Consider the following 25194-nt stretch of genomic DNA (forward strand, 5'->3'; position numbering starts at 1 on the left):
GTCCAGCCCGATATTGACACCCCACTATGCCCACTCCCTCATGTGTTGCCTGCGGCTGCTTTTCCCTGCCTCAGCAGTACGCTTTGCTGAGCAGGAACGACAGAGGCCACGTGGCCCACACAGCCTGAAATACCTACTCCCTGACCTTTTACCAGAAAAGTTTGCTGAGCACTGACCTAAATCACAGGAGACATTCCATGAATGTTAAATAAATTAACCTATGAAAAGTTTCCCCATCAGGTTTTACTAAATATGGAAACAAAACTCCTGGTCTCCGGTGCTTGTGCTGCTTATACACCTGTAGCAGACGTGCATCAGGGCGTGTGCAGAATTCAGTCCAGATGGATGTGCTAGCCCATCCTGTCGGTAGGTGCAAACACTGTGTAGGCCTCCGCGTGGTACCTCTCAGTGGGCAAGGGGAGGAACAAGGAAATAAGTTGCTAGACTTTGGAAAATATTCCACAGGAGCATGGATGAACATCCCACGTCGTTGAGAATTAGTCCCTTCGTCTTGGTTGTGCAAATTCCAGAAGAGTTGGGCAGATGAGGGCAGAGCTTGTGAATTCCTGCCCCCCAATGCTGTCTTGGCTTCAGATCGAAAGGCAGGCTACACCCACAAGCTGGCTAATGTGTGAGCAAACACCTTCAGACCTTTCAAGAAACTGTTGAAGCAACTTGTGTGTGCCCACTTGTGCCCCTCATTTCCTCCTGAACTCAACGATCTCATTTCCCACGTAAAACTTGAAAAACTGTTTCAAAATGCTTATGGAAGATCTCCTAGCTTTGTAGGGGTGCTGTGACAAAGGACCAAGAACTAGATGGCTCGAAACAACAGAAGTCTATTGTCGCACAGTTCTGGAGGCTGGACGCATGAAATCAAGGTGTCAGCAGGGCTGTGTCCTCTCCGAAGCCTCTAGAGGAGAATTGTTCCGTGCCTCTTCCTGGCTTCCAGTAGCCCCGGGAGTTCCTTGGCTCGTAGATACATCATTCCAGTCTTCCATCTTCACGTGCTGTTCTGCCTGTGTCTGTCTGTCTGTCTCTGTGTTCAAATTTCTTCTTATAAGGACACTAGTCCTATGGGATTTGGGCCCACCCTAATGACCTCATTTTAGCTTAATTACTTCTGTGAAGAGCCTATCTCCAAGTGAGGTCGCGTTCTGAGGTGCTTGGGTTCAGGACTTCACCATATCTTTTGTGGGGGAGACAATTCAATGCCTAATAGATAGGTATTGATGAGGATTATTTTAGGCTGGTTACTTTTAAAAACTGCAGATGGGACGGAGGCTCTGAGGAGTGGAATTTGCTTGCCCTTTGCTGAGAGACATTTGCATTTGTGAAGGAAGTCTCCATCTGTGGGGGTGTCTCCCTCTGTGCACCAGGAGGAAGGGGGGATGAACTTACCTCTAGAAACTCTTAATGGGGACAGCAAGGACTTAAGTCATGTTTATTGTGCTTGTCTGGTAACCTCACGTAGCTGACTCCGCCCACCACCAACATCGTCCAGGAAGCATAGGACATCCTGACTTAATCCGGTCTGATTCTTATCTAAAGTTATAGGACCACCCAATAACCAGACCCCACAAGCACTGATACCATCTTACTTACTTACTGCCCGTGGGTCCTGTCCCCGTGCTATTCCACACTATTCTCTAAATAAAAGAGCACTACTGCCAGACCTTGAGAGTCCAAGAATCTTTCTTTTGACTCCTGGGCTCCCTCACCTCACATCGGTATCAGATCAATATCATTCAAAAGGATGTTTGGCTTTAAAGGTGGAGTCTTATAAAAGTAAGGCCAAGAGAAGGCTACATGTCATTCTCTGGGCCTGCAGAGTCTTGGATGTGATTGTGTGGGCTTCATAAATGGGCTTAAGTGTTGATTACGTTGGTTGTGACATCTCTTTTTGGATATGCACTTTAAAGTCATTCATATTTTGGGATGTGGTTAGAAAGAAGGGACTGTTTTTTAAAGCTTTTCCCAAAATTACAGTACATACAAGTATGTTAGATGTGAGGATCCTAACCATGTTGTTCTTCTCATATGTTTAGTCATTTCCTTGGCTAGTTTTCAGATGCTTGTATCCCAGTATGAGTTAGGGCCCCTAAACCAGTCTGAATTTTCCTCTGGATTTTACATTTTAGTCAGGACATATAGAATGCTTGTACTGTGAGTAGTTTCAGAGACTGTGTACCGCCAAAATGTAAAGTTATGAGTTAATCACGAATAACGTCCAATTATATTGTCTTTGTTTCTGTTTCCTTCCTCTGTCCTCCCTAGAAAGAAAGAGAGACTAACAAATTTTCTTCTCACAGAGAGAGAGGATGAGAGTCAGAGAGAGGCAGACAGAGAAGACACTTCCCCACACAGAGAGAGAAAGGACTAGAGAGAGAGCTGGAGAGAGAAGGGCCGCATGCACAGAGAGCAGCTTCAATAAGGTTGCCAGTACACCTGCCATTCCCTCAGTGAACGTGTCTGAGAAGGAGCATTCACTGGAGGTTTGCGTCTGCTCTTCTCTCGGTCGCAGCTCCTCCTGGCCACCCAGCGTCAGCATCCTGCTGCCCGGAATGTAATTCCAAGGTTTACATGTCTGTCTTCTTCCTTCTTTTTTGGGAGGAGAGAGTGGTTTATTATGACCCTTCAGCACAGGCCAGCTACTTCGTGTTCGGGCAACCAAACCGAGAGCAGTCTGTTCCACTGCTGGGCAATGTGAAGAGAGTTTAAAAGATAATATTGAGTAGACAGGAACTTAGTCATCTGTCCTGATTTAGGCTTAAGAACTTATCCCCACAATAAGATAGGGTTCTGCTAAAGTTGACTTTTAATCTTACTTTGAATCTCGTTAATTTCATTGTTTTCCAAATTTGAAGTGAAGCCCCCATTCAGGTCCCATTAAAGGGGAGTAACTAAGCTTGGATTTCTCCAGCTATGGAGCGTCAGCCTGGGTGTTAGACCGAAGCCACCAGCGTGTCAATCAGTCTCCACGACCACCCCGAGCCCGGAGCGCTGGGTGCGTCTGCACCTGGAAAGGGTCCCCGCCCTGGGTTTCACTAATGCCCCAGGCTCACACCAAGAACTGTGCCAGCTGCATAGTTGGTGCTCAGTAAACGTGTTATTTCAGCTCCTCGCTGATCTTCAGTTGCCTAATCTTGTTATGTGAAAGAAGTAATTCCTGCCTGTCCTACTCTTAGGAGTTCCAGGGAGCCTCCATGGGAACTGTAAAATTTCCCTGCGTATGAATCACGCCCCGGATTCAGAAATACCGTCAGGTCTCCGTGGAATCGTGGAATCTTCATGCTGAGCACGGCCAAGGACCGTGGACTCAATGAGAGGTCACTCTTCTTGGCTCACAGATGTCTTTGCAGCCCAGAGCTTAGAGCTGTTGGCACATGTTTGTTGAAGGCTGGTGATCCTTGCCCCTAGGCTGAGCCCAGGGGTCTTTTTGGGGCCCGCTTCCCTGAGGGGCCTGCACGGGGCGGGGTGTCAGCTTTCCAGCCTCTTGACCATCATCCTTCTATCTGCAGAGGCCCAAGGAGCGAATGTGATGAAGACCTGTCCTCCTCCCGGGCCGCTCCAGGCTGGCCTCTCGGGGAGGGCTCCCTCTGGGCACAGCCCCGCTCACCACTGTGGGCGTTGCTGGCTGTGTTGGCAACTGGGCATACCTGTGACATCTCAGAGGTCTCCCCCGACCCTGGGGTGACATGGCTCACTCTGTTTCGGCTTTGGGTGTACAAACTGAGACTGTTTATTTTGTGGCTTTGAGCAGAAATGCATCTGTCTGAGAAGACTGCCCTTCGTCACCACAGGGCCTTTTCTTTGTGGTTTCTTTTCAAAAAGTTCTTCTTTTCTCACAGTTGTGGGACAAGGGTCAAAATATCATGCTTATTATGTTAAAGCCGCAGCTTTTATTCCAACTGCTACTTTCCCAACAGAAAGGGCTTTTTAGCTTTTTACCCACGTTTTCCTGCCTAAAACAAGAGGGGCACAAACGTTACTGTGGGAGATGCAAACAGTCCTGAAACACAGGTTTTCACTGAGGAACTGTGCATTCTCCTTGGGAGGTGACATAAAACACTGACAGAAATCGCACAAATAATAGCAGCGGGCACGTGGCGATGTGAGTCCTGCGGCCGGGTGGCGTGTTGGGTGGTGCAGGGAGGGAGATGCGTTGGGGCTGCGATTACCCGACCCGACGGAGAGCATGGATTCGGGGGTGAAGAATGGGTTGGATTAATGCTTTTGCTAAGATGTGCCCAGTTAAAAATTCTTTCTAGCTCCCTTTGGTTAATTGTGGGACATGTAGTCTCGTAGTTTCCTTTTAGCCACTTGCTTTGTTAAGATGGTAAAACGTTCTTGTCCCAGAGGTTTTAAGTTCAAATTCCTTGTTTTCAATTAAAGTTGAAGATTTAAGTTATTTAAAACTAAACAATTATTTAGGGGAAAAAGAATTTGATGGCTATTAAAAGATGTGTGGAAAATTCCCATTTTGGTTTAGTAGCACCGTTAAATAATGCATATCTAATGTGCATAAGTAGTCGTGTGTCTGGAGAAATCAGGTCTGCTATAAATAGACGTTGTCAGACGGTGGTGAAATGCAGTTCCTTCACACGTGGGAACAGCCTTCGGTGGTGTTCCGTGGCTTCTGCTGTACGTGTTAATGACACAGCCGCGTGAAAGTATCAGTTTTCACTTTCAGGCTGTTGAAGCCCAATTTATATTCCCATATGCTTTTGTGTGTCTTTGTAGAGCTTTGTTGGGGTAGATTTTTGCTATTTCATCACTTTTCTTACTCTGCCTTGGGGGGCCAGAAACACTGAGGTTTCACGTGTGATCTGCAGACTCTGAAACCTCTCACGCGTGGCTGCAGGGCCCGAAGAGGGAAGGCGCCGCACTCCCTTTGTCAGGAGAACAGAAATAAGGGGCCAACCTCAGCTCACACTCTTCACCAGTGAGCGTTTCAGGAGGGTTATAAGAAATAATGTGGAATATGCCTTAGGCACTAAAAAGAAAACCAAACCAACCAAAACTACAACCCAGGCGGTACTGTCCTGTCATGCATTTTGTCCTAGCAAACTCATCTTGTCTTCCCAAATCTGTCTTGTTTTTGTAAAAGAAACTAACAACCACCGACAATTTATCCAGTAAATTCATCCAACCATAATTTATTCAGTGTTCTTATGTAGCCTAATGGGGCCTAATGGGGCTTATTGTAATATCTTCTTACAGATACAAACTCATTTTCATCTCTGAAGTGACTTTTTCCCTCCGCTGTATAAGGGGGAAGAAACTTCTTATGACAAATATTCTCTACTTATCCTTTTGTAACCATTGAAATGGCTAGCTTTTTAGGTGAAAGTTGTAATGTAGAATTATTTTCAGAAATTTCAAAAAAGACAATTTCCTTTTAAACATAATTTTCTTATTTTCAAAAAAAAGGAGACAATTTCCTTTTAAACATAATTTTCTTATTTAGTATCCCTTTATATGTTAATTCACAATATCTGGAGGCTTTGGGTTTTAATTTAAAACAGCTTTGGCCTGCAAATCCAAAATTGGTATTTATATAAAATTTGTGCAAAATGTATAAATCAGAAAAAATGAAGTTCTTCAGAATAAACAATGATCTTGGATTTCTCTTCCTGGAATGTTTTCTAGATTAAGTTCTATACATGTGTCTTTCTTATTATGTGTTTTTGGGAGATGTGTAATGTTGCCCTGTTTAGAGGAGTTCTATTCTCTGTTTTTAGCAAGGAACGTGGTCCGAGGTAATATGAGCTTGGTTTGGGTTAAGCAAAATTCTCTAATTGAAAACAAGTATAGGAATGGCCACCTTTAGAAGTATCTGGTTTTTCTGCTAAATTTTAAGAAATGTATGAAAATTCAATAATGATTAAATAAATGATTGAGATTCATGTGTTGATTGAGAGCTCATTCTTCACCTTGCACAGGACGTCATGTAACCTGAGCCCCATGGTTTGGGTGCTTATTGTGTCAACGTGCATTTTTAGTGAAAATATGTTTAGGAACACAATCTTTTTTCAGTTTTGGTAGGATGAAGTAGCCTTAATAAGAGAAAAATCTGACATTAAAACAAATTTAAATGTGTATATAATGTGATGGCATTTACCTGTCACGAAAACTTATAGAGGATGAAAACATTATGCACACCTCTTTAGAAAGTCTAGTATTCAAATCAATAGTTCGTGTAGTGGTTGTGTAAAGAGGTGTGAAGTTGAGGTGCTGTTCATTTCAGGTCCTGGTGGGAATCAAGGGTTGGCTTTTGTTTTAGGAGTTTTCAAGGGTGTTCTTGAAATGCTGGGAATGTGCAAATATGTCAAGCTCTAACGTAAAATGTCGGAAGCTCCTAAGTGTGTACTGCCACATGAAGTCTTTCTCTGTGCAAGCTTTGGACTAGAGTGGGCTTCTCCTGCCGGCCCTGTGGACAGGTTCTCTTGCAGGCAGCGTTGCTGGGGGAGGGTGCCCAGACCGTGGCATCCTCGGGTCGACGTGTCCACCTCCTGTACGGGGGAGCACTCACACTCAGGAAGTGCTGGGGGAGTTTAGACGACTCACTTGCGGGATACAAGGGAACACACGTGGCTATGTGGTGATGTGGACTGTTTCTTTTTTCCCATTCTAAGATTTGAGGGCGTCTCATCTCTCGTTTTCATAAGGAATGAGAGCTGGTTCAGTGCATCTGGTTCCTCGAATCAGAAGTTTCCCACTTCTCTTTCAAGCTTTTGAATCAGTTTAATTAAAGAGTGTCCTGAAATTGAAGGTGAGCCTTCCTCTGTTTGGGAGAGTTTTCAGCTGATGATGTGTAAGCAGAATAGAAATGCAGAAACAATTGGATTCCGAGATTGATATAATGCTCAATCCCAATTTCAATTTACTGTTTTATTCACCAAAAAGCCTCATTGTTTTCTTCGATTGTCTTTTAATAAGAAATAATATGTTTCGAATTAAAAGATACATTTATACTGATAATTGGCATTGGTGTGTTTATGTGTGAGGCTCCATGAGCGACGCTGTTTGCAAAGCACTTCCCCTCCTGGTCCAGGCTGTGCGTGGAAGAAGGATGGAACTTCTCCATCACCAAACTCTCGCTTTCCAGTGACAGTGAATTTGGGAAAGAAGCCTGAAAATAGGAGTGGAATCTGGGATCACAAATGGGCCTGAGTTCAGCTGCTTTGGGCTGTTGAGGGAGTAAGAGTCACATGTTGGTTGTTAGGGATGTAGGCTGTGTTTTCTTGAATTCTTCTCTCTTTTTTTGGAATAAATTGGTGGCGTTTAACAGGAGAAGCCAAGATGACCAAAGGAAGGCCAGATCATATCATGTGCCAGTGGTTGATAAACTGGGGATCTATTTTGTGGGTGATTTTCTGCACTGTGTCCACATTTTATACTTTTATTTTGCTGAGGAAGATTAGCCCTGAGCTAGCATCTGTGGTAGTCTTCCTCTGTTTTCTGTGTGGGTTGCCACACCAGCATGGCTGATGAGTGGTGTGTAGGTCCACACCTGGGATCGGAATCCATGAACCTGGGCCGCCAAAGTGGAGCACGCTGAACTTAACCACTATGCCACGGCGCTGGCCCCTTTCTACTTGTTTTTAATTCCATAAGAGTGAGGACCATGGTGGTGGTTGCAGAGGTGGTAGGAGTGGTGGTATGTATGTGTTCATTATATCCCTGGTGCCTGACATAGGGATAGTAGTTCAGAGTAGGTACTTGTCAAGTGTTTGTTGAGTGAATAAATGAATGGATAAACCTAGAAGTTCCTTCTGCTATCAGATAAGGAGAAACAAAGATAAGGTGATTCTGTAAGTGCCAGGGAGATGGCTGGGATCCTGTGTCAGGAAAGCTTCTAAAGTCAGAGCTCTCAAAGATTGAGGCGAGGGAGGGGAGGGAGGGAGCTCAAAGAGAGGACGAATGGTGGTGTGTTGGAGAGGGCACACAAAGGTTTTTAATGGGTAGTTAAACCAGATGATTCTAAAATGCTATCTATATTCCGAGACTCCATTAAATATTTGAGCATCTGCTGTTTCTATAACAATGTGTGGGTCCCTGGGGAGAGATTCCTCAGTGTGTGAAATGAGATGTCTACTTATGCTTGGGTGTTTCCACTCTCATTGTGGTGGAAAAAGAAAAATTAAAAAAATGAAATTTAGCAGATAACAAATTATAAATATGTACAGTGAAATTCAGAATATTTAAACCATTCATTCATTCAATAAATATTTGAGTGCCAATAAGCATTATAGATGCCAGAGTCATCTTTGTAGCTGGAGAGTCCAGGAGGTGGGGTTGAGCAAGACTGTAAAGCATGTCTGGAGATGGGGACCTTCCAGCGAGGGGGTGCGGGGTGGGGAAGCTGCCTTATAGCACGGGAGACTTGTGCTCGGACAATGAGGAGGCCCTGGGGCAGTGGTAGCAGGTGACACCAGAAAGGAGGCTCGGGTCGTGTGGTGGTTCCCTTCAAATATTGCCCCCGCGTCGAGGCGTGGACCCTGCGACTGAGTGTGGAGGGAGAAGTGGGGATGGCTCAGGCGGGTCAGACAGTGAACGCATCTGCCAGACAGAACTTTGAGAGGTGAAAAATGAAGTGATCTTAGACACGTAGAGTTTAGTATTTTGGAGATCCAATTGGAAATAATCAGGGAGCTATCCTGGCTAAAAAGACATTTAAAGTTTTGAAATGTCATCTATTTTGAAATGACTCACCTATTTGCTAATTTAAACATACATTTAGTACATTTTGGGTCTATTTTGGGGGGTCCGGTTTCTTTTTAAATGGATTCTTGGCATTTGCGAGAGTGCTAGTCTTCCTTCTCTGCGATGTCCCTTCGTGGGTTCTGCTCTAATTGCGTCGTCCTTTGTTATGGGCGCGCTCTCACATGCTGGCCTCACTTCTGCAAGATGTCGCCCAGACCTGAGAGCAGCTCTTCCAAGGGGGGAAAGGAATCCCTTTCAGCTTTTGAAGGAGTCAGTGAATTTTCAAACAAAGCCAAGAATTTCTAGAAGCGTGGGCATTTGTGCGTTCTGTAACGGTGCGAGGGGATGGGTTTAATTCTGCGTCCTTGTTTTTAGGTCATTGTTAGTGGAACATCACTGAACACTTAATAAGCAAATATAATTGTGTGTTAAGTTCTGAACATTTTAAAATAAAGATTAGGAAGCTTGAATTTTAGACGAAGTGATAGAGGAGTTGTGCTTATTTTTTTTTTAGCCCCAGGGTTATGGTTTAGAAAGGTCATATAGTTTTCAGGATCCTCTGTTGCAGTAATATCATTTTTGCACAGAGAATGGAATCGAGTACCAATATTTATAGAGAGGCCATGGCTAATACTTTAAAATGTTTTCCTTTTTTTAAAATTTCAAACTAAATCGTGTTTCTTTTAAATTTTACCTCTCTCAGTTTTACCTAAACTAAGAAGTTAAACAGTTTAAAGATAAAACTTTAGAGACTATACTCCTTTATTCTTGGAGGGTGCCTGTCCCTTTTGTGAGTTTATATTGACAAAACCGTGTGTGTTCTGCTTTCAGTTTGTGAAACAATTAGTTGACTCTGGTCTTGTGGGCCAAATTACTAGGTTATTTATAGACAAACTCAAATATACTTTAAAAAACTTTCTCTTTGAAAATGTCACGTAAAAACATCAACCAGTATTAAACGTGTTTTAAGTATATGTCAGCCATTTAGAATATGACTTAAAGAAAGAAAAGACCTGGCTACAATTGGATAATTTGTTAAGAAATGCTATCATTCTTCATTAGTTTTGTTACCCTTGAACAGCCCCCTTTTTTTGGTCTCACCCTGATTTTCTGTTTATAGTTTTTATCCCTTTTTCTCAGTCTCCTGACTACTCGTTGTCAGAGAACTCCTTGGTATTCTCCAATTTGCACTCTCCGGAGCTCAGCTCCTGTTAGCTCTTCTTCAGAGCAGTTCGGAAACAATTTCCCAGAGCTTCCTGCCCCTTCCTCTGAGAGAAGTGGTCCTTCTGTCCCAGGCAGTGGAGACAAGGAGATAAGTCAGAGACTCACATAACTTACGTTGGTTGACTTTAAAACATCACGAGCACTGTTTCCAGGAAGAAACAGTTTTTAAAGGAGGAAAAACATTTTTTCCTTTCTCCAAGTTAGCTACTTGCTTTTGAAAGCTTGAGTCCAGCATGCAGACGTACACGCACGAGTGTATGTGGGCCAGCGTGCCTGTTCTCACTGTTCTGTTTGTAAACTTTTCCTAGAAGGGTGCCTAGCAGTATATTCTTAGAGATTGCTGTAGTTTTAGCAACTTGTATAAATTGGCTCATCAAAGGCTCTGCTGACCAATGGAACTTGACATTATAAATCTGCAGCTTGTGATACAGTGCAATTTTAAAAAGAAAATTTAAAATAAAAATTAACAAAGCTTTTAGTAAAAGATGCAAAATGGTTTTTGCACGTTAACCCAGAATGGTTTCCTCCATAAACTTGGAAACTTGGAAGCTGATCCCCAGAGAATGTTGGACAGAAAACTATTTTTAAACCTTTTTTTATTCTACAGGAAATGAATTTGTTTGCCCTTTTCCTGTGGTGCCATATTGTCTGAATTTTCATTCTGTTCTTGTAATAGGCAGAAAGAATAAGAAGGCCACACGTTTGCTAATCCTCTTGATGCTGTGTGGTGCTATGCTGTGGGGTTGAATAATTATGATTAATTGTAAACTGGACCATGTGTATTTCAGAGAGTGGATTGTAATTAAATAAAACTTAATGATTTTAACATTGTGCTACCGGTATGTATGTATGATATATAGCTCTATTATTCCTGCAAGATATACTTTGTAATTGCACAGATGTTGTTGAGCTCAAATTTCAAGCCATAAAAATGTTTTGGGACTGCTTTCTGATGAAAATAAGGTTTTAAATATCTTTGTGTTTCACAGCCTAGACCTACGAAAGGTAAAAACTAAGACTTGACTCAGAAGGCATGCAGGTGGCCCACAGCGCATGCGCACACTGTAATCCGGGAGCGTTTTTGCTACCTTGTGTGTTGTTCACTTTACCATGTTTTAACTTTTTTTATAAAAGTCCAAAGATAAATTTATGTTAATGATTTAGCATACTTGATTAAGCAATTGTGGGTTGGTTCTGAGCATACCGTTTAAGAAAAAAAGTGATTTTGTGTTAAACTTGAAGTACACATATTTCTTAATATTTGTACTGTAAGTAGTTTTGTTTGATTGGGTGTCACCTATGTGGATGTAGCTTTTGTATAGATGCTCAGAGAATTATGAGCATTAACTTAAAAGATTAACTGCATGTAATCTTTGTTTGCAGTTAATTAATATTGTTTACTTGATTGACTGGTCTGGTACTTTCATCTCTCCTTCAGCTGTTCTCCAGCCCACAATTGCTGAGTCATTTCACAGGCAAATAACTGAGCATCTCATACTCTTCTTTTTCCCAGAATGAGAACGTACCCACCTTGCTGCGTTTCTGTGATGGTTAGCAGTAACTTTCCGTTCATTGAGTCGAGTACTAGACAATGGAATTAAGAAGCTTTCTGCTTTCGTTATCTCATTAAACCTTACTACTACCCTTGTGGGTAGGAATTGTTGCCCCAGTTTTCCAGATAAGGAAATTGATCATCCGTTTCCCATGGTTTCCCAAGGTTGCATGCAGCTCCTGGGAAGCTGAGTTAGGACAGTGTGTCTAGAGGCGTACTCCTCTCACACTGCTGTCATTGTATTTCAGAGAAGTACATAAAGAACTGAAAACTACTTTTTTTAACATTATGTTGTCTAAGGCTTTTTTTTTTTTTTTAAATCATGATTGTCCTCTTCCTAAGGAATAATTTCTCTCTGACTAATAGGGAGAATGTGTATATATTTAAGGATTTTGGGTGTATTTCAAAAAGAATTTTATAGGTTAAAATTGTTTTTAAATTTTATATTTTTAATGCATTTTAACCATAGCTTTAGAACACTTGGGTCTATACATACAATTATATACACATATCTCTAGCTTATACCTATGTTTATATATAGCTTACACACTATATTTGAACTACTTTATTCTAAATGTCAGACATTAAATTTATTTTCCAAATTCGTGTACATGGAATAAAATAAATTGATGAGTTTTTAGCTTTTCCCTCCCCATATTTCATTATGCAAAATTGTGTGTGGGACCTCAGGACTGCTGGAATTCTTGCAGTTGGTTCGAGATCTAGATTTTTCTCTGGACCCTCCATAATTTTATTCTGATTTGTCCTATTAGAAGTTCATAAGGAAGGAATTCTGAAAATGGTATTAATCTTGTGCTTTGCCAAGTTAATTTTCCTGGCCTAATTTGAAATTAAATTGGAAAAGGCGTTAGGAAACCTACAATCACTCCCTTATGTTTCTTTTCCTCGCCTGCCTCAGTCCATGAGTACGCTAGGCTCCTCTGGACGGTGTGCTTTTCAATCTGTTCTGCCTTCCAGTTTTGCTGAGATAATGCTTGATAATGCCTCCATAAGGGTTATGCTTTCTCGTAAAATGTTTTGTATTTTCAGAAAAATTCTGTACTTTGACTAGCTTATTTCCTTTTCCTTTTTAGTTTGAGGACTACAGTTATTTAGCAGTAAACTCACTTAGCTGTTGGGCAAGGTTATGTTTCGAAAATATCTACTATAAGGCACAAAATTGTGATGAAAAGCATTCACGTTAGTATTACCTTGTGCTTTACAAGTAACCGGTAAACACTGAATATCTCTGAAAGAACAATTAATTTTCCCAGCTACCACAGAGTTTTACTGTATGCAAGCCTTGAATGTAAAAATAAACCAGTCCTTATTCTGCCTAATTCTAAATTCATGATTTTCTTCCATTTTCAGGACTGAGTTTGGCCAGTATCATGAAAATAGACCGATTTCAGCTCTTGTTCAGGGAGTAGAGTGTTTCCAGCAACTAGGTCTTTTTAAAAAAGAAAAGTAAACCACCCATTTCTGCCATTGCATGAGTGTATTTCCCTGGGTGCTGCTTACTTCACGAAGAGTTGAAAATTTCCAAGTTTGCTATCAACACACATATAGAACTTACTCAGTTGAATTTGAAAATATAAATAAGCCTTGTATGTTTTCAGTAATCAAAAGCTATGGGTATTTTGTAAGTGTTTTGCTGGGTACCATACTTTATAAAACGTAGAGTTAATCATACACAATGTTCAGCATTTTCGTTTTACTCAGAATCAATAAAGATTACGAACTGAAACAAAAGAAAATGCCACCGCCAACAACATCAAGAAAGACCCAACTCCTAACGTGTTCCTTAGAATTTCCTCATATTCGTTCTTTGTGCAGATGTGCTTTTTTCCTTTGATGATGAACACAAGTCTATATGTGACAACTTTTGGGTTATTTGAGAATACTCCTAGCTGGTCTCTAAGGCTAGATTTCTGTTAATGTGTCTGCACGATGATTTAGTTGTTTTAAGAGTGTGCTGTTCCCACAATGCCCCACCAGTTTTTGGTGAGTGCTGCTCTTTTCTGTTGCTTTGTGAGCAGTGCCTCAGTCTAGCCTACATAGCGCGTTAGTGGATGGAAGAGTTTGAGTAGCAGCCCGTGAGACAAGTGAGCACCTAGGAACAGCACCAGACTGGTACTCAGGACTGGCCGCATACTTCCTGAGGCACAGGACAAACGAACAAGCGGGCACTTTGTTAAAAAATTGTTGAGAATTTCAAGACATTGACGCAGAACTTTAAACAAGTGTGGGCCCCTGTGCTAAAGCACAGGTGGGTTGCACCCGTGAAGCCCGCCCTGCTCCTCCTCTCTGAGTAAACCCCCAAAATGTTTCTCACAAAGCTTTCTTGGATCCTAATGCTCAAGAGCAGGGCAGGGTGGGGCTGACTTAGCTCTGTCCGTTCTGTCTTTAGTTGGCATTTTCCTTGCCGGCTAACCCTGGCCCTCCTGCAGGCTGCAGAATGAGCTCCCAGGGCGCCGAGCGCACAAAGCCAAAGTCCCGTAGGTGCCAAAAGGTGAACTTCCCTTTCCTCTCTTTTCTCAGCACATTTGGACCAGAAAAAGGGTTATAAAAATGGATATCACCTACGGTGAATGCCATTCTGAATTTGTGTAATTATTAGAATTTGTGTAAAGCACAGAGTGTTTCTTTCTTCTAATCTGCTAATTTTCCATTCATATTCTTTTCCCTCTTAATATCCCAGGGAGTGAGTTAATTATTCAACTGTTCTTCTAGCTGTTACACGTTAAGAATTCCTGTTGTTGGCACGAAACCCATCACTTGAGCCTCGTCTTGGGAAGGCGCTCATCTTTATTGTTTCTGATATGACTATGAAATGTTGCAGTTTTTAGCCCATTTGTCTGTACCCTGGAGGGTTGTTTGCAAATATGGATTGCATGTGTTGTGAATTTATCTGTAAAATGATGGAATATTTTTATGGTTTTGATGCATCTGGAGTAATTACTTTGTGGGTGGGATGGGGTGAAGCTCTATCAGTTTTGAAATCTGTAAAATGCAGAATTGCCTTGATACTGCCTTTCGAGGAGCTTAGATTGGCCCCAAAGATTAAGATTTGTGCTGAAGCACATTTCTCAAATTTTCGTTTTACCACAAAAATAACACATCTATCTACAAATCTGGGCAACTCCTTCCATGTCCCAGCTGTGTTAGGATGGTCCTATTGATACTGTTGACTTTTACGGAAATGTAGCTTCTTTACCCCCTGAGACCCCTGAAAAACCAACCCCCCCAAAAGAAATCCTGGGAAATCATGCTCCCCAGCGTGCTCACTTGATGAAGGGAATTGGATCAGGCACGGTTTTTCCACTTGTCGCAGCATCTTTCTTGCTCCTCCTCCTTTCTCTTGGTTACTCTGCTTGTTTCAGGTGCCCGTGCTGCCACATTACCTTCCCTCTCCCACCCCAGCATGTGCCTTTCGACCTACCTGCATATGTGTACATGTATAATTTCTCCTGTGAACACCGGCAAGACGAGCAAGCAATTACTTGCATTTCTTGACTGACTGGCCCCAGTGCCGTAACTGTCTCAGAGGTACATTTCATTTGGGCATTTGTCCTTTGTGTTTGGGGCCCTTTTTGTGAAGTAAGAGACTCAGCCTCTCTGATGAGAAGATTTCAAGGTAGCACTTTTTTTTGAAAACTATATGGTTTTTGCATTTCTTGTTCTTGAGACTGTCTGGGGCTAGAGACGCCTTTAACTGTCGCCACCGCCCCCAGGCTTTGGGTGCACAGGGGCGGTGGCATGCTGGGCGGGTTTCTCTGTGTAACACGCCCTTTGGTTGCTGTCTTTGCTTGAACTCAGAGCAGTGACCTAAACCAGCTTAGCATCTGCCCGCCTTTCTCTTTTCCCCATGACTGCTATGTGCGTATTGTAAGTTTTCTGGTACATTATTCCTATTGTCATTCCTTCCTCTCTTTCTTTCCTCTTCTGCTCCTCTACTCCCGATCTGATATGCTGGGATGGGTACTGTGGCCTCACATACTATTACATGCTTCTAGTCATGAAGTCTTTGGCAAGGAAGTGAATTGTCAGCGTCCGTCCTCTTTGCTAATTGCTTTTGGTAATTGAGGTTCCGTTCTGAGTTTCGATCTCTGATTGACTTGGGAGCCCCTTTCCCCAAACACAGGGTGAAATGCCCCATCCTGAATGAGTGTCTGCTTATCAATGTGTTCCTTCACTGTGCCTTCCTTTTTGCATTATTTTGGAGGGAACTAGGCAGAAGGGACAATCTTTGCAGATTAAAGCCAGGCAAGTTAATATCGTCATTGGACAAAGAGTATCAACCCCCAGGGCTCTTGGAATGTGTCGGGTCTTCTCTGCCAAGGTCCTGATGCCATCAAGGACAAAGATGAACTCTTAAGGGAAACAAGGATGCAACTTTATTAACACCAGAGCTGGAAAGCGCTAGGCAGGTGGTCCTTTCTAATTTAAACTTGCAGCCCACCAAGGCGCCATGGCTTCACTCTGGGACACTTTGACAAGCTGCCATCAAAGAGTAATTTTCAAAGCACAGCATTTGTTTTTCTCACGTACTCGCTCAGGTCCTCGGTACTTTGCTTGGTTTCCGTGGCCTGTGGCTGCTCCAGCACTTGACTGTACTTTCTCCTTTCCGTTAATCTCTCTCTACCAAACTATCTGGTACATTAAGAGGTGCAACGTTTTGAACTTTAAAAACCCCAGCACTACTATGTGTTAACTGCTTTTAACCATATCTAACAATTTTTTAAGTACTAATAATCTTGGCTACATATTTTACATTTTTCGAACCCCAGTTTCTCTTTCTGTTAATAGAAAGCATATATGGCCAGTATTTCTGACTTCATTTCCTCATTATTGTGTCTGTGAGATTTGTCCATGTGGTTGGGGGTAGTAGTAGTTCGTTTTGTGTCGTATTCTGTTGTATGATTATGCCTCAGCTTTTTTATCCATTCTTGTGCTGATGCGCGTTTGGCTTGTTTGCAGTCTGGGGCCTCTTCGGATCCGTGGTGCACCTAATGTATTTGACACAGCGTGGATTTTCTTACACCGCACTACCATACCACAAAATTATTTTCATTAATAATTATGACATGAAACACATAGTAACCACAAGAGAAGAAATGCAAAATTTTCCTGTAGTCAATCTCTAATATTTAATCACATCAGTTAAATAAAATTAAGATTACAATACAAAAAAGGAAAAAAGAAACAGATGAATAGTTTTTCGTTAGATTTAGTTTTTTCCCCAAGAATTGAACAGTGTATACCTATGTATGCATTGGTCTGTCACAGTAAGGAATAAGAACATTGCGATGTCTGTTATCACGTACCTTGCCAAAATTTATGTCATATATTCTTTTTTTTGGGTGAGGAAGATTGGCTCTGAGCTAACATCTGTTGCCAATCCTCCTCTTTTTGCTTGAGAAAGATTGCCCCTGAGCTAATATCTGTGCCAGTCCTCCTCTATTTTGTATGTGGGATGCTGCCGTAGCATGGCTTGATGAGTGGTATTTGGGTCCATACCTGGGATCCAAACCCACGAACTGTGGGTCACGGAAGCGGAGCACATGAACTTAGCCACTATGCCACTCGTCCAGCCCCCTATAGTCATGTTTAATAGACAATATAGCCAAATTTGTCAATCTATTTTTGTGTATAGTGAAGCAGAGAACATCTCTTTTTTTATAATTTTAATTTTGAAAATTTTCTTTCACATAAGGCAACAGCCTCTATATGAGTAAGTAGTTAGGAGAAGTCTTAAACATAAAGATAAGTTTGGTAGAGAGTCATAAAAATCCCATTTCCTCAAAATTCCAAGAATTGCAATGTCTTTATTTCTTTGGGAATCCTTCTAGTGAGTTTCAAATGATGTCCCCACAGTTGAAAAAATTTAAGCGCGAAAGAAAAATCTAGGGCCCACCTAGTATGACAGAACTGAAATAACTCAAGTTGTATTGCTTTCTTATTGCAACCACGCTGCTACCATTATTTTATTCAAATCTACTGTCTAGAATGATTCTGCACTGTTAGGAACTGACTCGAATCGAACCTAAGTGGCTGAGTGGATGTGGTGGTGGCCATGCGTGGAGGCGGGGCAGCTCTACCCTGGGGCTCTCTGAGTTAGCCTCTGTGTGAGAAGCAGTGTTTATGAAAGGTTACACAGTAAAAATATGCTAGTTTGAGTTTTAAATTAAGTTCAAATTAAAACTTGACAGCAACCATAGCGATTATTTAGAACTTCGACCAATGAAAGGATTCTTTGCAGAGGAGGCTTTATCATTGACATTGTTTGAAATTGCTGGTACATGGTGATAATAAAAGGAGCCTAACTTTTAGTGGGTTTTTTTTATTCTTGTTTTCACGTTCTCTTCAGTCTACCACTTACTGCCTGTGCCCGGGGCAGACCGTACCCGCACCCCACGCTGGCCCCTGGTTCCACTGCTGTTCTCAGCACCCGCTGTGAACATTCTGGTGCATGTCTACTGCTGGATACGTATGTGGCCATTCCTTTCTTCACATTCCCCCAAGACTTCATAACGCTTTTTCCCCATTTTAGCCATTCTGCATGTTTTCTGTAAATAATAACAGTTTTGCTCTACCTTTCCAATCCTTGTGCCTTTTATCTCTTCTTCATGCCTTGTTCCACTGGCTAGGACCTCAGCTCAATGTTGAACACAAGTGATGACGGTGACTTTGTCTTGTTCACGAACCCTGGGGAAGGTGTCCACTTTCTCACCATTAAAAATGGAGGCTTTATTGTAGATACCATTTATCAGATTAAAGAAGTTCCAGGAGCGCCTTTAAAAGAAAATTAATTACACTGTGGTGAAGTTAAACATGGTTTTAATGTGTTTTTGTGAACGTGTTACGGTGGGAAGAGAATGGGCTTTGACGCCTGGTAGACCTCAGCTTGGATGTTGGCCTCACTGTCTGTGATCGTAATTTCTGGTCCTATAAGTTAGAAAAGTAACTGCATAAGGTTATTAAAATTATTGAAGTAAAATTAGATAATCTCTGCAAAGTGCCTGGTATTATGCTTGTTTACAGGTGAGTTCAAAAATATTCTCTCACCTTCAGTTGTTGGCTCTTTGTTTCTCACATGAGTTTGAAGAAGGTCATAACGTTGTTGTCAGAGAGTAATTTTAACTCGACTTGGTTCATACGAACACTTGAGGATGACAGTTAGGATTCCTAGCCTGAGGGCTCTCTTGGGAGTTAGTGGGGGGTAGGTTCTTCAGTTTCATGCTGGCAGTTTAGATTTTAGTTATAAATGCCTGTTCTGGCGTAATCTGCCAATGAGTGGGAGTGAACTGTTAACATACGTTTTATTGATTTATATCCATATTTAGGTTAATAAGTAACAGAAACTGAGTGATAAGTGGAATTTTGGATGGTGGAGTGAGCTGTGGACTCAGGTCTGGCTTGGATGAAGGTTAGCCATCATTTGTTTAACTCTCGTGTGTCAGACACTGTACTCCGTGGGCGTATAGTGTGAAACAGACAGTGTTCCAGCATTTAGCAGGGGATTACGTTATAGCGGTGAGAATTGCCAGCCATACATCTGCTGAGAGTTATGATGGAGTCATGCTCAGAATGCAGTGCTGATGACAGTAAAGGCGTATTTACTGCAGTTGCGTGCGGGTTGGTTTTGCTTGGGGGCGTGTGGGAGAGAGCAGTGGCCATGGTGATGGGGAAAGCTTTCCCCTGACCTCTGAATGTTGGCTGAGTCAGTTTAGCTGCAGGGAGAGGGGAGGGCCGTTCCTGGCGGAGGGAGGAGTGTCTGCACTGGCCGAGGCTGAGACACGGTTTGGTGTTGGTAGCTCCGAAGTCGATGTGTGGTCCAGACCTTTGAGGGTGAGGTGGGTGGCGGGCCTGACTGCAGCAGCAGCCAGAAGCAGACGCTCCAAAGCTTCCTTCGAAGCTGTGCTGAGGGGCGTGGACTTTCAATCTAGGACCCACTGGGGAATGTCCAGATTTGCAGTATGTTTTAGATCGTCATGGCAGTACCATTGTCCCCTGTGTTAGAAACTGTTCATAACTCTTTCCTCTTGGTGCGCCCAGGGCTTATCGATGGCTTGTGACCTCTGCCTTAGTTTTTCATGGTCTTCAAATGGATTTGGTGCTGGGGTACAACCCACTTTACTCCTGAAGTCCTAGTGTAAACTGAAGCATGCCTGATAATTGTTCAGTTTAATAAAGGTTTTGTAAAAAGAGCCTTATTTACGGACATTCTCTCCTCCCTCACTTAAAAAGCATTTATTTTTCATTCTGTTAGCAAGGAAGTGCTCTGAAAACTTACAATGTTACGTAAATTGAATTTTCAATTTATTTTTACCTTTGAGCTAAAATATGTCATTCCAGGGTGGACAGCTCCTTGTAATGAAGCTGAAAGTTTAATGTCAAACTGACATCTGGTACCAATTTGATGTTCCAGTATTTTATTTATATTTAAAATTCCAATTGCTGCACATTTGTACCTTCTGTTTTCCGTACTTGTATCTTTGTGTTCTCCTTTCACTAGGTGTTACTGATGAAGCTTCACCTTCCTTCTGCAGGAGCTTCAGAGGTTCCTTCTCACTCTTCAGAGCATATTAGAATTTCTCCCCTTTTTCAGTGCCATAAGTAGATGATGATATGAATATGTGTATAATTAGAATACATTCTGTAGTTCTTAGCTAAGGATTCTTTTTGACTCTTGTAGACAGACAGTTATGGGTAATAGTTGTTACTTTAAGTTCATTTTTTTCTTTCTTTGTTTTGCTGAGGAAGATTAGCCCTGAGTGAACATCCATGCCCATCTTCCTCTCTTTTTTATGTGGGACGCCTGCCACAGCATAGCTTGATGAGTGGTGCTAGGTCCGCACCCACGATCCGAGCCAGTGAACCCTGGGTCACAGAAGTGGAGCATTCGAACTTAACTGCTGTGCCACAGGGCCAGCCCCTTAAGTTCATATTTAACGTAGATAACTGCCTTTGAAGTTTCAAAAAAAAAATGATTTCAGAGTTCATGGGGTCATGGTGATAGCTTCTTATAGAGACGGGTGCAAGGTCTGCCAGAAAGTCACTTCTTTGGAATCATAACCAAACAAATAGTAGGTGACACCTCAAGGCAAAAACTGGAGTCGTATTTTCTTTGAAGAGCAAGTATCTGAGCCCACTTGCTTACTGAAGGTGCCATCAGCCTTCCTGCTCATGGAGGCGGTGAGACCCCAGCCGGGCTCACCACGAGCCTCAAGGGAGACAGGGTGCTGGGGAGACGGGCTCTTCCTGGTCCCCACGCCAAGAGACTTCGTTCTCTCCTCTTCTGCTCTCCATGTGTTAACCCCACTTCACCTCACTTTATCTTCCCCACACGTAGAAAATTAGATTCTTTCTTTGATCTATTTTCCCTCAGAAGCAATGTTTAAAATCATGGTAAAGTGAAAGTTGTTTTTCTAAACAGGTGTTTGTCCCAGTAAAACTTGGGGATAATTGTAAGCAAAAAATATAACATATAAATATGTAACTTATGTTAACATTATATAATATAGAACAATATTATGTTATGTATTGTATAAATATAAGCAAAACCAAAAGATTATTAACACATGGAAACGTAGTGGAGGAGGTCCACCTTGCCTCTGAGCAGCCTGTGCGGCCCCGTTCTGCGCTCCCTGCAAATCTCGAGGTGCTGAGAACACCAAATGCTTCCCAGCTGCTCTTACTCTGGTATAATCTTGAGTGCCTATCAGCTACTAACCTAGTCCTTGCTCCAGCTTAACACCTGGGAGGGTTTCCTTGACCATTCTGTTAGGAACCTAGAGACTTTTGGGGTTTTCAGTGTTTCTTTGAAAACGCAGATCCTTGGAATTTCTTTGGCTCTAGGGGTGTAAAATTTCCCCTCTCTATATTTAAACTCTACAGCTGGGAGTGGTGTCTTATTTGTGTGCGTAAAGCTAGTTAAATCCCTTTACTAGTTAAACCCCCTCTCTTTGGCAATCTCTCTCTAGATTTATTTAAGATTGAGATAATATAGAAAAATCGCCAGTGCAAGCCTCTGCTGCTGTTTGAGATGGCTGCTTTAAGGAATACTCCTGCCCTTAGGCCCCGCTTCCCTTTGTCATCTTCCCAACTCTAGGATGGGGTTAGGCGCCTGTGGCTTGTGTGCACTTGTTCTGCAGGGCTTTGGAAGAAGGATTTGTGCAGATATCATAGAAGGCCTGCCCTGGGGGTCTAATGGTTAAGGTTTGGCGCTCTCACCACCACGGCCCGGGTTCATTTCCCCGGTCAGGAAACCACACCACCCGTCTGTCATTTGTGGTTGTCATACTGTGGTGGCTGCGTGTTGCTGGGATACTGAAAGCTCTGCTGCTGGGATTTCCAATACCAGCAGGGTCACCCATGGTGGACACGTTTCAGCAAAGCTTCCAGACTAGACAGACTAGGAAGAAGGGCCTGGCCACCGACTTCCAAAAGCATTGGCCATGAAAACCCTGTGAATAGCCAGCAGAACGTTGTCCGATACAGCGACAGAAGGTGAGAGGATGGCGCAGAAAGATGGGACAGAGTTCCACTCTGCTGTCCACAGGGCGCTAGGATTCAGAATTGAGGGCACTAACAGCAAAATAGAACAAAAGCCCATGTACAGTTATGTTCAACTAAGTAAGCACATTTTCCAAAAAAGAGGCAAAATGGGTTGGATGAATATCACTTGCAAGCCTGAATGCCCCCAAGGTTATCTGCGCTGACATGCCAGATCTCGCCTGATCCATAGTGACTGTCGTGTTTAACTTGCATTAGAGCTCAGGAACAAAAGCAATAATTGGAACTAATTGGAACAAAATTTTGTTCTTAAAGGTTAACGTGGCATCTACTGCCACTTATAAATTGTTTTTCATAGAAAGAATTGGTGTGCACCGTAAGGGTAAAATAAAGTTGTTATCCTCATCATTTATTTGATATTTGAGCAAGAATAGGACAGAGAAAACCAAGATAATTCTAATGCATGAACTGAAACAGAATATTTTTTAATCGAAATAATGAGCTGTTTCTATTTGAAATAACAGTGGAAAGTAAAATTTTTCTTTGTGTCTGTTTCAATGGAAAACTTATTACACTCCAGCATACACAAACTTTATTTTTTGTCCTAAAAGGTGACCTAGTTATGGTCTGAACACCCTTCTTCCTTGAAACACTTTAGAAGGGGTGAGACTAAAAAAGCATTGCTGTAATTGGCATTTGGAATGCCATTCCATACACATGAGGATACATAAGAAAATATAGTGAAATCAACTTGAAATTTAACCAAATTAGAGACATCGTGTCTTGAAGAGTGCCTTATGGAGTGCGATCATATTCTGTAGTACTTTGTAGTAGATTTTAAAAGTTCTAGTTGCAGACAAAAAATCTTTTGTTTTCACATTTCTGAAGGATTCCTTTAAAATGCTGAGTGAACACTCAGTAAACACTTATGCCAGTAGTTTGCAAAAGAAATTTCTATTGTAGTATACTATTTAGTATTTTCCATTTATTAATCTTTGCCATGCTGAGAGAGAAGTAAATCTCTTACCTTTTCCCCCATCCCACAAGGATGACTGTTTAAAATTTAATCAGAGGCTGATTTGACTTCTTTAAAGCTAGAATAGAGGAATGAAGACAGAATTTCACAAACTGTAGTCTGACATCCCGAAATTCTTAGGGAATATTCTGATTTTTATGCCTTAAGAAGTTCTCATTTATTTCTAAACTGCAGAACTCCAACCTCAAGTTCAGTGTTTTTGATAAGCAAATTTATGATAATAATAATGATGATAGTAGTCCTTTACTATGTGTCTGCTGTTTGCTTGGCTCTGTCCTCGGTGTTTGCAAGATTGCTGTCTTATTTAAGAGTTAGACGACCCCATGGTGCTATGGTGAAGAATCCAGAGCTCAGAGAGTACTTTGCCAAGATGCCTCACATCTGAAGCACCAATATTGGGATAAAAGCTTAAATCTGATTTGTTTTAAAGCCCATTGTCCTTCCACTGTCCTCAAGTGCTGTCCAAGGGACTTCATGGACAAGATAATCCTATCTTTATGACTCCTGGGATTACTTACTCCCCATTCTTGAGTTTTTCTGGTCTCTGACAAAGACATATGAGGAGAATTCAAGAGCTTTTTAATCCAGGCTACATTGATATGTATATTTGTGTAAATGGGTCACAGAGTTAAGAAAAAATCTTGGAGAAGCCCATCTAAATTCACTTTTTTGTAACAGAAATGACTGTATGCAATTTTATTAAGGCTTTCTAGTAGTTGGAGATAGGAGTTTAATTGTAATAGTCATTAAATTAACTGTAAATTGTGGGTCATTTCAAACACAGTTTTCCAAATTGATTGCACACATACTAGGTCCTTCAAATAGCGCGCTCTGAACAGGTCTCTACTAACAGAAGGTGTTCCCTGTGCTCTGTATTGTCCTTAGGGCATACGATTGACAAAGTAATAAACCTTGTCTTTGCTCTCTTTGAGGGGGAAGAGGAAGCTATAGTCTGAGTGCTTGGGAAGAGGCGTAAGTAATAATTGTAGGCCGTAATAAATGTAAATCCGTGAAAAATGGGTTAGCTTCAAACAGCTGAGTAGCAGAAGCTTGTAAAACCATGCCCCAATATTTGTTTCTGGAACCCAGATCATATAAGACTTGTCTATCCTTTTTAGCCGTGAGCTTTCTAAGACTGCTCAAAATCTCCAGTCTCTTCGCTTCTAGCAAGAAAACAGTATCGAGTCTTAAATGACAGAAATGAATTCCTAAATAAGTTAAATTTTTCCAAGTTTTTTACTAAATTTAAATAATAATGCTCATGCCAATGACGGCTCAGGTCTTCACTTCCTCATGGTACTGAACTAACATTCTAAATTCGAAATGGCAGGCTCTCTGTTCCCCTGTCTGGGTAATCGCTGATAAAACATTAATCATCTCAAGGTCCTATTCAAGTCCATTGATGGAAATTGTGAAATGTAATTTAGCTTGAGAAATTGAATTAATGTTTTCTAATAGCTCTGAGGTAGTCAGTGATTTATAGGTTCCAGTGCTGGAAGGTGTGTGTGTGTCCGCGCACACTAGTTAGTCTAAGTAAGTGTTACAAATGCTACACATTCTATGTCATAAAAATGTGTATTAACTCTATGGTGACTATTAGTATGCTTTATTTATTTTATATTCTCGGTACAAAGTAGTGCTCAATTGAGAACTATTTTTTGGATTTAAAAAAACTTTAAGTGTACATGCATGTATATATGTAGACATTACATACATATATGTATATGTAATGTTTTATTTTCAAGCAAGTTCAGAATTTATTCTAATTTGATTGCCCATACTGTGAACTACTATTATGTAGACATTAGTTTTCCCATCCATTGTTTCCCTCCTTTACAGCTCTTTTTTTTTATCTCTCAACCCCTACTTTCTACCACATAGCATTTTTGCCTCAAACCCACATTAATAATGTACTTGTGTCTTTCTCACTGCCTATTTCTTTTAAAAAGTTACAATAGGATGCAGCTTCTCTTTGCCTTTCATTTTATTCTCTTTTGCATCTATAGGATCTGAGCAGTGTCTGGCTCAGGGTAGGTATTCAGTAACCATTTATTGAGTGAGTGTGGAATGGGAAGCAGCGAGAAGCAGAATCCCAAGATCCTAGGCCGGTCTGATTTTGTTGACTGCCTCTTTTGTGTCTCTTTGGACTTGTTGT

At 41.6% G+C, this 25194-nt stretch overlaps 1 protein-coding gene and 1 long non-coding RNA gene across 51 annotated transcripts in view; one reads left to right on the forward strand and one right to left on the reverse strand.

Annotated features, from left to right (window-relative positions):
* PARD3 (par-3 family cell polarity regulator) overlaps window positions 1-25194 on the forward strand; it is a 614383-nt gene that overhangs the window by 165353 nt on the left and 423836 nt on the right. The gene's annotated exons all lie outside the window — the stretch shown is intronic.
* Window positions 18309-18669, reverse strand: LOC139080538 (uncharacterized). Its single transcript, XR_011535114.1, has 2 exons — window positions 18554-18669; window positions 18309-18433 (listed from the first exon to the last, which is right to left on the reverse strand). It is a non-coding gene; the product is annotated as an uncharacterized lncRNA (long non-coding RNA).

The sequence above is a fragment of the Equus przewalskii genome, chromosome 30, assembly GCF_037783145.1.
Source record: "Equus przewalskii isolate Varuska chromosome 30, EquPr2, whole genome shotgun sequence".
NCBI classification, from domain to species: domain Eukaryota; kingdom Metazoa; phylum Chordata; class Mammalia; order Perissodactyla; family Equidae; genus Equus; species Equus przewalskii.